The sequence below is a fragment of the Melospiza melodia genome, chromosome 1, assembly GCF_035770615.1.
Source record: "Melospiza melodia melodia isolate bMelMel2 chromosome 1, bMelMel2.pri, whole genome shotgun sequence".
Classification (NCBI taxonomy): domain Eukaryota; kingdom Metazoa; phylum Chordata; class Aves; order Passeriformes; family Passerellidae; genus Melospiza; species Melospiza melodia.
In genome coordinates, this window is record NC_086194.1 from 114,797,246 (window position 1) to 114,810,078 (window position 12,833).

The following is a 12,833-nucleotide window of genomic DNA, read 5'->3' on the forward strand; positions in this document are numbered from 1 at the left end:
CAGACTATTCCTTTACATCAACAAACAGAAACAAAATATCTGTAACAGTGCAATAATGTCTTAGAGGCTATGTTTACAGTGCTAAGAATTACAAACATTTAGGATTTGCCAGCAATCACATCCCTTCTCCTTTCAATGAGATGGAAATCAGAACACAGGATGGTGAAGGCTGACACTCACTTGAGCTCAAAGGCTTCCAAGGGAGCTGCAGGTCTAACTTCACATAAGCACGGTGTGGCATTGTGTTAGCAATCCCTACTTGCTTTGAAGTAAGGGCAAATCCAGACATTGAGGCTGATTTAACCATCAAGTGTGCCATTGTTATTTCAGTTTTAAATTTTTCTTTCCCAGAGACCCCTAAATACTCTAGTGTTTCCAGCAAGACTTGAATATGAACAAGACGATTTTAACATAGGTTTATTTCTGGACCTCCCAAAAATTTCATTCAGAATTTCCCAAGTCTGTATAAGTGCTCAGAGTCACTGGAATGGGCTTATTACCAAAGGTAGAGGGGTGTTGATAGTTATTCAATGCAATTGGTATAAATTAGGTGTTTGGGGAATCAGTGCAGTCTCTGAGTTAGGGTAAGAATTCCCTTCTGTGAGATACTTGAATAGTGAAGGAACCCAGGCTTGGAGCTTTGGAAGACCTGGAACAGAGTGCAGGACAGGAAAGGAGTGAGAATGTCTAAATCAGACAAGATTTGTGTCCAAAGGAGAAATTCCAGTGTGCCTCCACATGCTTTTAAAGTGAGGGGCAAATGAAAACTTGATTTCGTTACAGTGAAAAGAAAAATTCCCATTGTGTTCAACAAGGCTGGGATTTCATCCAAGACCTCCACATTATTCTAAGACACTCATGTAGCCCACATTTAATCTTTTAGAAAGAGCATTCTGTCTCCAGAAATTATCAATGTTTTCTAATTTTCTGACTTCATCATCTGCAAAGCCCCCATCATGACTTCTTTTTATACAACACATTTTTGCTCTTTAATTTTTCTTTCAGTCTTGCAATCATTGTTATGCCCCCAAAGATCAAAGATTCATAGCATAAGGTAAAAATAACTACTTGCAAATAATAGATACATACTTTTTAATAAACTTTTAGTACTTTATAAAGTAAAATACCTGGAAAAAATCTGGAAGATGAAGCAATACCAGATATGTTCTTGATTTGACTTGGGACAGGATTTCACCCCACATTTTTATGAGGAATAATTAGCACACAGACATTCCACCTCCTTGTATCTCCACCCCCATATATTTCAAAGCAAGAACAGAAGGCAACGCAAAAGTAGCTGCCACCATCCACAAGATAATTCTTTCAAACATCTCTCAGCATTCTAAACCATAATCTAAACTTATGTCCACATAACAAATAACAGCCCTTTGAAATGAACTGAGAAACTGTAAAGCCATTAAGAAAATGTGCCATTAAGAAAAGGATTTCAGCATTTCCTATGAAAAAGGTTCCCAATGTATGTATTTCCACATGTTCAGAGAAATGATTAAAGTGTTTATAGCTTTTGTAATTGGTCTCTCTCAATTTAAAAATATAGGCTTTTTTTTAAACGTTACATTCCTCCGCCGCTCTTTGTCTAGAATAACATTAATGAAGTGCCATTTTCTGAGTTGCCGAAGGTAGGGAATAGGGAAGCGATGTGTTTAAGGGAACATGTTCCCGGAGCACGCCGTCTGTCTGCCCGTATTCCAGCAGGCACGGCCTCCCGCTAATGTGTCCATTAGCCACGGCGCGCTCTGCGGGCTCCGCGCGGCGCTGGGCGCAGATGGCAGCAGCAAAGGGGGCTCGTTGCCTCCCTCAGAGCACCCTCTGCACGGTGCTGCCCAAGATAGGGCGCCTGGGGGAAGACATGTCATGTTTTCTCCTTGTTTGGGTCCAGTCGAGGGTGGTCAGCACCCTGGAAAAGCCAAACACCAACCCCCCCAAAAGCAGCAACAAGAAGGAGGGCACTGCTAAATCAGTCCCTTGCCAAAGAGCATCCAGCCCTTTCTACGAGAGCTTTTGCTCTGCTCTGGCAAATGCTAGAAACATCCTGGCTGCACTGATAGAAACCACATGTATGGCCTTGCATTCAATGAGTGAGTGAATCTTGGTCCTGGAGGCCAAAGCCACTTTCATCACCTACAGATCATGGCTTTTGGAGTGGTTTGTGGCTCCATTAGGTCAGTCCAGAAGAGAAAGAGGAAGATTTTCACCCACATTCCAAATGAATATATTTCATAGGTCAGTGTTGCTATAGGACACGAAATAAAATGACGCAGGCACTGGAATCTCCAAGGTAAAAAGAAGGGCAGTTTAATTTCTGACTCCAACATTTACAGATTTTCAAAAATGACAGTGGAATGGAGGATGAGAGTGCCACCTCTCCAGTGACACCGGACAAACCAATAGTCCATCAAATTTCTCCTCCTCCAGAAAAGAATGCAAAGCAATAAGTATTTACAGAAAAGCGCGTAAGAAAGTTCATTACAAGAATGTAAACATCAGAGGGATTAGAAGAACTTAGAAGAACAGGGTGGCAGGTAAGAATATATGCATAGATATAATTTTTTTTTTGTAGCAACTGTCAATCAGGCAAAATGTAAATTTTTTTCATTCTATTATTTTCTTTTATACTGTTAATATAAAGCTTTAGGTTTTGTTCCATTTGTAAAAGCATATATCAAATGTTTTGTTATTTCTTTTCATAATACCCCAGGAGAGGGTGTTTTACCTTTCCTTTTGTAAATTATCTTAAGTAGAAATTGTCAATCTGGAATTGACAGGTATTTGTTACAGAAAACAAGGCATTGTTCCCACTTTGCTTCATCCACCAACACAGGTGCTGCTGTCATATGTCACAACAATGGGGAAACTTATTAAGCTATAAAGAGCAATAATACTATAATATGAAGATATGAGAGTGGAAAAGTCTTAGGATGTGTTTTCTGGCTGGAGGCATGAAATCCTATCCTTCATGTAGTTGATCTGACAATGCTCTGACACTCCCACCAATCTCTTTCCTGGCTTCTTCTTCCAGGAATGCTCTTTTAAACTATTGGCATTCCCCCTCTACCCCCTGCCCCCCAGAGCTATCAAATAACAGTAGGACAGAGTCATAACTCGATCAGTGAGGTTGTTCCTCACCTGTTGAGTTGCTGACAGAGAAAGGACATTGGCAGAGAAAGGATTTTGCAGGAACCAGGATTACTGTGGTCTAATTACAGAAGGTCTGGGCCAGTTGCTGGATTATATTGTGGAATGTGTTGTGACCGATGCAAATATCCACAGGCAATTCTTCTGTCAAAGGCTGGCCTAGATACAGGGAAATTCCTGAGTAACTTGCTAAAGAGTCCCTGTTTTGTGAGCCTGTCAAAGGAGGCGACAGTGGTCTTTGCTGGGCTGGAGGTGCTACTGACCCTGGGCTGTGGCACTGTCGGCTGGAGAGAGTTGTAGTCTAGAAAAGGCCTGAGCTGCACAGTCTGGGACAGGATTCAACTCACATCACCCGAATTTGGGGTTGAATGTGATCAAATTAGAGCATTGCCATCCTCTGACTGGCAGCAAATCAAATGAGTTCTTTGGGCTTTTTTCCTTCACCACAAAGAACAACAACAGGAACAAATGCTGGGAAAGGAGAGAAATAAGTGACATCATCTGTGGAAAAGTTTTCCCTTTTTTTCTGCCTGAAGGACTGTTTTGATTTCCAACTGCATCTCAGGTAAGGATGAAACATGATATTAGATTGAACGCACCAGCTGAGTGTAAATGGAAATACCTGCAGTTGAAGAGAGGGAGAGACGACACTATGCTGCATTTTTTAAATCTTTCTAATATTTGTAGAGGCCATGCAGCTCCTGGTCAGGCTTCAAATAGCTGAAACATTGGTCAAGTAATTTTAATTGTCTCAGTCTCACTTGGATCATGAGAGTGGCTGGGGTTATATGGAATACTCTGTATTCCACTTAAGCTTCCACTACTCCCAGCCCTCTGTACTCTAGCCCTTCCCCGAAACCCCATCTTTCCTTTTCTGTGGTATGAGAGAGCTGGTGATTTGGAGCCAGCTACATATGCTTTATGTTTCCTGAAGATTAAAACCCATGTGTAATACTCCATAGTCTGTCAACAGCCAGCTTGGGAAAGAGACCAAGGACTAGAAAGCCAAAACCAGACTGTTAGATCAATCATGGCCAAGATGTGCTTCTCACTTATAAAGGCTAAAAGAAAACCAGCCAGGCAAGAAGTTTGTCCTTTGCAATGTTGGAAGACTGCTGCCCCCCCATCCTGCGTCTGATTCTCTGTGTGTCAGACTATACACAAATCTGCAAGAGAAGATATTGCTTGTGTGTTTAAAATACTTCTGCCATCAGACAGGGAGAAGACTGCTGTCTACAGTAAGTATCCAGGCTTGGGATAAGTAGCCAATGATTTGTGCTCCCTTTGCTTTTTTCTTTTTTTTTCTTTCTTTTTTTTCTTTTCCTTGGGGTAGTATTAAATAGTAGTCTGAAACTATCTGCTTGTACAGAACTGAATAAAGTGGTATGTGTTCCCAAACACTAAAACCAAGTTGTCAAGACACATCCTCAGAGACAGAGGGTCTTTTTTGTTCTTGCCCAAGAATGTCTTATTTAAAGTGGTATTCCTTGTAAAGATGCAAATGCTATTTCTTTTAAAATGTACCAGTACTGAGAATAAAGCAAGCAAAAGAGGAAATTAAAACAGTGACAAGAGAAGGAGGTCTGGCAAGTTGGCTTTCAACCAAATGACCTCTTGATAGATCAGCTGGGAGCCAGGAATGCATGAGATTACCATGAGCTAGAAAGATTTATGGTTCTTTGTTTGGTCTCTTGGTAAGTTTTCACATATAGTAAGCTTATGATGGGCAGTGATAGGGGAGAATGATGGACAAAAACAATCTGGAACCCCAAATATTTATTGTGATTCCACAAACAAAAATGAAAGGAAGGAACTAATTGAAGATTTAGAGCATTTGTTCATTTCAAATAACAACAAACACCCTTATAAAGGAAAAACTTTGCATAGCCCCCCAAATGTGGCTATTTTCATGCTGTAAATTTAGCTCCTATTGCATCAGGCATGTGCAAGTAACACAAGGAACTCTCGTTGTGGGAATGGGTGTCTGGGTTTCTGCAGTCACGACACAACGCTTCCTGAGCTGAGCACCTGCACAGTGGGAATATCCCTCTGTGGGGATGCACGGTGGCCTGCACTAGCTAAACACATCCTCAGAATCTGCCAGAGCTTCTCAGAAATTTGCAACTCTTGCAATTTCATCTCCAGAAGTTTGAATGAGTATTTCTATTTTCTCATCATCCAGGTGATCTGGAACGTTTGAGCATTTGTAGTTTATGTTATCCAGATTAAAAACTAATGTGATGGTGCATTAGGCGCCAAGGACATTAAAATATAAAAGCAAACAGATTAAAAAATCTAATTTATGAAGCACTCTGAAATTAATAGTAGTGCTATCAACTGGTTGTTATGTACTGGTTGTTACAGCCAAGTGTAATCTGAAAGTCTGACCAGTAGATTGAATCCAGGAAGATGGAGTGACCCCAGATATGTAAACCTTGTTAAATAGCAAAGCACACAATTTTATTTTGGGTTGCAAAGCCTTTTTGCTAATAATGGGAACCTAGAATTTTGAAAAAAAAAAAACCCTTTAAGCACAAAGTAACAAAGTAAAAATTCTAGCAATGCTTTGGTTTCAAAATGTAATTATTTCCTTCTTTTCCCTATGTAGTGTATATGCCACATGTGCATGTGGTATGTTCACTACATTAGTTCATTATTTTTACTTATTTATTTCTTTTTAACCAATGAAGTTGTGTCCATGTCTGTTTTCTAGGAAAAAAATATAAATATTCTTCTGCCTCAGCACAGCATCATGTGAGCACCACAATGATGGCGTCTGTAATGTATCATTTACTAGTGCCTTTACATGCTAACTTTTTCTCCCTTTCTGTTAAACCAATGAATTCTGTTCTCTTAGTAATTTATTCACTTGTCAAAACTGAATGTTAAGAAACCTGGAGGTTTGCCTTAAACTTATAATAGAATTTAAAGGGCAAATATTCAAAATTCAGCTTCAAGGTGTGGACCTTTTGCACAACCTTACAAGTGCTTTCTGAGTGTTATCATTTTGTCAGTACAATTCTGACCTGATTTGCATTCTTCACGTTTCTCTCTTTAACAGGCTGGAATTTGCACATTTAAGTTGCAAGTTACTACAGGCAGCAGTTGGTTTGAAGATACCTTGCAAATGCAAAATAGACACCTTTTGCTGAATGTTCAGCTCTGAAACCAGAGGAGAACCAATAAGACAGAAAGGCTTTGCAAACAGAAATGTCATGACCTATGGCTTGCGGAAAAGTTTTCAAAAAGATACCACTAATTTCTGATATTGTCAGTTTCTGAGAGTGCTAATTGTCGTTGGAAGACGCTGAATTAAAAAAAAAAATGTTGAGAAGTACAAAAGGAGAGTATGCTTTGAAAATACTAATTTGTGAGAACTGAACGACCCAATGAGTTGGGCAGCTTTGGTTGTTCTTTTTACAGATTCCTGGAAAATTCTGGCTAGCATGAAGGAAACTATTCATTTCTATGAATTTGGAAATAAAAAAGAAATTAGAAGTTTAGAGGATAGTGAAGGCCTTCCCACTCAGGAGACTGCAGCCATAAATATTCAGGAATATGAAGCTCATCTTAAATCTCCTTACATAATTCCAAACCAGAAAGAAAACTAACTTCTGTATTTTCAGTCTGACACTGTGTACAACTGTATACTGTATTTTTATCTAGCAAGAATGAGTCCATCAAATACAAATGTAACATGTACAATGATCCTTCATTCTAGCTCTAACACAGATGGTTATCCCTATAACAAATAAATAGGAAGGCTCAGAATCGAGAAAGGATAAGAAAAATTATAACCAAGAGAAAAAAAGGCCCAGTGCAGATGGTCTTGTGAGACACCACTTGATCCAACTCCCCTTAAGATCTCATATCTCAAAAGCACAGTGGGATAGCAGAGCCTAGGAGCACTTACTGGGGAATACAAATATGGATAACTGCAACTCCAAACTACCTGTTAAACACAGTCATATAGTATTCTGTCAGGCAGGTTCAGGGCAGTTTGGAGCATTTTGCTCTGCAATATACTCTCCAATTTCCTCTGGAGCCCTAAAGCCCATCTCTTCCAGTTCCTTGAAAACTTAGGCACTCTTGACCATCTTTATTTTTTTTTAAATATAATTGCTCTTTATGGTAGTGTTTTTGTTAGGAATAAAATTAGGTAAAGAAGAATACTTTCCCCACTTTTATAAACTTGGACATCTTACTATTTGTTTTCCTTCTGCACTGAAACAGTTCTGTGAGGTAGTTTTATGTTGGACCTGCCAATGCTGGCGAGACTGTGCTGTTGGTACAGCATGGAGAATAAAGTCTATACCCTGTCACTGCTCCTTCATGTGCTTCTAACTCTTCTTCCTCATTCATCCCATGACTTCTTAGTGTTCTCATCACCAGAACCATTTGTGTTTATTCCTACTGGTCCACGAATGTTGTAAGAAAAAACGAGATGAAGATATTAACCTCTTTTTGGATTGTGTTGGGTGAATCAGCTAAATGTAAGGGAATGCTGCATAAAAAGTCCTGCATTCTAAGCCAGGTCTGTAAGCTCACAGATTCACCACAATCCTTTCCTCAGATATCAAAGTATTTAAGACAAATCCAGAAACCTTGTCAGCTCCTACAGATTATCACAGTGGGCTACAAGACAGGTGCATAGTTAAAGCATTTCCTGAACTGCTGGACAAGCCAGTCCTGTCCTTTGTTGCCAACTTGTGGGGTGCCCTTACACAGGTTATTTAAAAGATACTTTTCAAAGGCTTGCCTGGAAAATGGTGACAGAGAAAGGTATTCATCCAGGAATGCGTAGAATAACTCAACTAGAATCAGGATTATTAAATTCTCCTGCTGTCAGTGGCTTGCAATGCATAACTTGCACTTATTTGAGTAAGCTGCTCTGTTTATATTCTGGTCTTCTGAAACTTTAAGACTTTTATTATGCAAGTTTCATAACATTTAAAAGGTAAATTAGTGATAAATATGTCCACACTTAATAACGTTGAAGTAATATCTTTACCAAGCTGCAAAGATTGCAGGGATAATTCAATCTATAGATTTCCAAATAATTTATTCAGTTTTTATTTTAACTAGTTTTGCTGTATGAATGAATTAAACAGCTGGCAGCTTGCCTGTCTCTTCATTGCTCTGCTCCTTTCTCTCCCATTTCTAATGTTTTGCTCTTGCCCTAGCTGAAAATACAGCATCCTTTTTACTTCACAAACATCCTCTCCGAACAAGTTAGACAAGGGAGATGCTGGAGTGTGAGGTGATGTTTCAGGGCAATTCAAAGGCATGTTTTCTTATATGATTTACTAAGTGTTCTCAGAAATATTGTTTCATTTCATAACATTTCCAGTTAGGGTTTTTTTTGGGGGGGTGGCTTTTTGTTTTTGTTTGGTTTTTTGGCAATCTTCTTCCCTAGTACAGTGGAGCAGATTTCTGAATGAGGCTGATGAGATTTGTAATATACCCCAAGTTAATTTAGACAGCAGGTTAGCCCCTCAACAAAACTGTGGCCCATATACAAGTCAAATCTGCTTTTTTCCTTGGGCAATGATTTATTTCCCCCTTAAATTGGCTGGACCAGTTAGTTTTTTATTTTTATTAAGTCACACTATTCTTAAATGAAACTATTGATTTAAAGTCAGCTTAGTGAGGATTTAATTTGTTTTCAGGGGATTAGAGCAGGTAACATGGGATAATTTTACAATAAACTGGAATAGAAGCATTCCTTCACATTACCCTCACCTTTTTTTCTTGCCAGGCTGCACAGACATTACAAATTTTCAAGTGAATTGTGGAAATACATTCATAAATCAGGCCTAATTCCTCTGCCTGCTTAAAGGCTATTCTAAAGAATATTTTCCTTTGACCTTGTCCATGTTTGTCCTTCCATGGGCTGGTGCATCTGATAATTCCACACAAACACAGATTCACACAAAAAATTTTTGTGTCCACAGTAGGAATTGTAAACAGGGACATTTGTTGAGAAATACAAGACCAGACATGTCTTTTAATACAGAGGCTACAGAGGGTTTTAAAACACCATTGTATTGCTCACAAACAGGGATAGTTATTGTTGGTATTCCTTGGTAGCATATACACTGGGTATGTTGGTGGGTCTTTTATATAGTACAGTGATTTTAATCTCTGCTCCATGTAACCTCAGGAAACCTCTTCCTTCTTTGTCATTCTGTCTTTCAGTCCCACCTAACACACGATCTAACAATTTCTGGGATTTCACTTGGTGTTTGCAGTCTGCTTTTCCTGCTTTGCACTCAGTGACTTGAGTAGGGGCAGACTCTACAGATCTGAGTAGCATTGCCCCAAGATCAGACACTCTTCTTTTCTATCCTTCTTCTTTTTGGTGACCTTGCTTGTTTTTCTTAGCAGTCCTCTGATTCTGGCAACACATCCTTGCTAGGAGATATTTCAAAGTTGTTCTACACAGCATGTTTCCCAATTCTCACACACATGGACAATGTTCCTCCCATCTCTTTTTTTTAAACTTATGTGAACCACATATGTGCTCCACCAAGTTGTGAGAAAAAGCAAAACAAGCCCTTACTGCAGCGTCGAATATAATTTTCTTACCTGGCCTCTGTCACTTGTGGTCTTCCTAGGGGATGGGAAACTGAAAGCAGAAGAAGGATAACCCTATTGGCTGCAAATCTTCCTCTTCCATGCTTTTCTGTGGTCCCTGTCTCCTCATCTCTGTCTTGTGTGGCATGAGGACTATTTCTCTCTGTTTCTACTGAGTGAAGTAGGGAAAAAAGTCTCAGATTTTGTTGTTATGACTTTACCGAGTGGAAACTCCCCCACTGTTACTCAGGTCTTGGAAATAAAGAATTTTTTTCCTCTCCCTGGAAATCCCTAGATTCCTGGTAGAAATGCAGGATGTAGGTGAACTGGTAAGATGTAGGTGGACTTACCTCAAATATTTATAAGGGCAAAAGAGAAGAGAAAGGGGAATTGGAAGATCCAGCACAAATACCTAGTTACAGAAGGGCAGCCATCCTCCCCTCCCAGAGGCAAGACAGGCCCAGCAAGAACAGGAAACCCCTGCCCTGATGATGGTATCATGTGGCTTCCAGGTCCCTGAGGGATTTTTTTAGAGTGGGAGAACTCTCCTCTTTTCCTCTCATCTCCCTTTATTTATCTCACAAGTCCTCCTGTGAAGGAAGGCTTCTTTTGCTCTATTCCTCTTACAATGCCTGGCTTTTTAGGTTATTTTCAGTCTCTGTTAACACAGTTGGCTTCTGATTAGACTTTCTATTGTAGGTGTTGCTGATAAAATTTCAGCAGGCACACAGACTCAGCTCTACATGTACATTAAACCAGATGCAGCTCACTGGCTGGGTTTCATGGTTGTTGTTTTGTTTTTTTCTCCTTGCTATATAAATGTGAGATCATAAGTAATAGAGAAAGAAGATGGAGGTATTTCTTGGAAGACCGAGAAGAAAAAAAGGACTGTGTTTTATTATTATTTATTAATGGGGAAAAAAAAGAAAAAAAGAAAAAAAAAGCTTTGCACACACACACCGCACTCTACAATTTTATGAGATCCACATCTGGAATCCAGAGCATCTCAGGAATCAATCTATCAGACCCTAGTCAATTGTAATAATGCACCTGGGGTGAAATTCTGGCTCCATTAAAGTCAGCTGGAACTTTGCCATTGCAATGCAAAAAGTGATGGCTGATGCAGGCTACTCCACATTAACTCTTGGGCAGAATGAGAAGGCTTATAAATTGCCAGTATTTCCAGATTTGGCATAACATTCAAGAAAAAAACACTGTCAATTCTATGTCTCTGTACAGAGCGAAAAAGTAAGAGTTATAATGAGGTCATAGTGCCTGTACATTTGGCTGTTACCAAAATAAATAGTCTAAGTGTTCATGAACTTTTTTTCATAGGTAGAGACTTTTAGGATGAAACAGAAATATTGCTTGTTGTGCCTCAAGGTCAACATATATATTTTTGTGTGTGTGTATGTAAGCCATCCAAAATCCTGCTTATAAATATCTATTTTGTTGTGCTTTTTTACATCCTTGCACTGGAAATGCATTTCCAACTGTAAATAGTATATTCCCATTACCTACCCATCAGTCAAATCAGCTCATTTCTGAAATTCAATTAAAAGGGTCCCATTGCCATAAATCGAAAATGATATTTTATTGTTACTTTGTAATTTGGAAGAATGAAAATTAAAACAGTAGCTCTGATGGAAAGAAATGGCTACTAAATCATAATGATATTTTGCAGTTTATCTGCTCATTGCTATTTTATTTCAGCTATTTCAAAATGAAAGGACGATGAAGTTACTTGCACACTCTATACCAGTCTTATTTATTTTTTTGGCTACTCCATGCACTTGTCTAAATCTTTTTTATGATTGTTTATCTAAGTTTCTCCCAAATGTTTCATCAATTGCTATCCCTGTTCTTTTATTCCATATGTAAACTGCTTCCTGTGTATAAAAGACAGTTTGCTTAAATTCCTTTGGCTCTTGACCTCTTCTTACCCTTGGCAGAGACACTCTGTAATTTTAGGGATTCTTTTTTTTATGCTGAGCGTCAATTGAATTGTCTTAGTGTCAGATAAAATGAGCAGAAAGGCCACATATGTGTCATTTAACTTGTGAACTTGGCTACGGATACAATAGATTTCATGAAATGGGTGCAAGGTGGGGGACAGCCAGAGGTTGAAATTGAAGTTCCCATGCTCTGACTACCGATGAAAATTGAAAAGAATAAGCATGTTAAGAGGCATTTATAATCAGCAACAGTGACTAGTAGTAAATAATGAAGATACTGCTGCTCTGAGGAATATGCAATGCCAAACCTGTGAACCCTCTTTAAGATTTAGCAGGAGTTTTACTGGCTGGGGGGATAAAAAGATCTATTTCAGTTCTGTGTTGCATCAGTACAGATATTATGAGGGGCCAAACTCGTTCTGTCTCACTCCCCTATTCCAACCCCATTCAAAAACCATAATGCTGAACGTTTTACTTCAGCTGGACTGTTATGCATTCTGCCTAGAAATATCTGTGGAAAAGGAAGAAGAAGAAAAGAACCACTGGAAAGATGGAACAGAAATGAATTTAGCAGCTGGCAAAGTGAAAAATCACACATACCAAGGAGATTTTGTGTAAGGAGAAGAGATGAGAGCAGGGCATATTTATTAAAACAAAAAGAAAAGGAAAAAAATGAAGTTAAGTATCTGCAATATACAATATATAGAAGAAAGCCCTGAGCCTATTCAGTAGAAGATGTTAACCAGAATACTAGAAGTAATTAAGTTTTCATTTGAGTTGAATACAAATATTTGCAAGAATACACATCTGTATAACATCTTTAGGCAATGAAAACCTATTGTTTTAAATTTACCCTGGAAGGAAGATTTCTGCAGCCATTACTCATAGGTAACAGTGGTGCAGAACCACGTAAAAACCACCATGAAGTTTGGTTATGTGTAGATACCACCCCTCCTGAAAGCAAGATCCTTGGCAGTCAGGCAGAGCAGGAGACACCTCTCTGTTTGGCTCCATGCACCAGGACAATTCCTGTGGATTTTAATGGAAGCTGTGCCTAAATCAGGGCCATTGCCTGGCCCCTAATGAGGAGACTGCTGTAACTTGGGTCACTTGCAGTGCTTGGCAGCACAGCTGAAGTCTGTGCCT

At 39.1% G+C, this 12,833-nt stretch overlaps 1 long non-coding RNA gene across 1 annotated transcript; it reads left to right on the forward strand.

Moving 5' to 3' along the window:
- Positions 1-3,522: 3,522 nt before the first annotated feature.
- LOC134422738 (uncharacterized) lies at positions 3,523-11,610 on the forward strand. Its single transcript, XR_010028919.1, has 3 exons — positions 3,523-3,721; positions 4,217-4,394; positions 6,218-11,610. It is a non-coding gene; the product is annotated as an uncharacterized LOC134422738 (long non-coding RNA).
- The last annotated feature ends 1,223 nt before the right edge of the window (positions 11,611-12,833 follow it).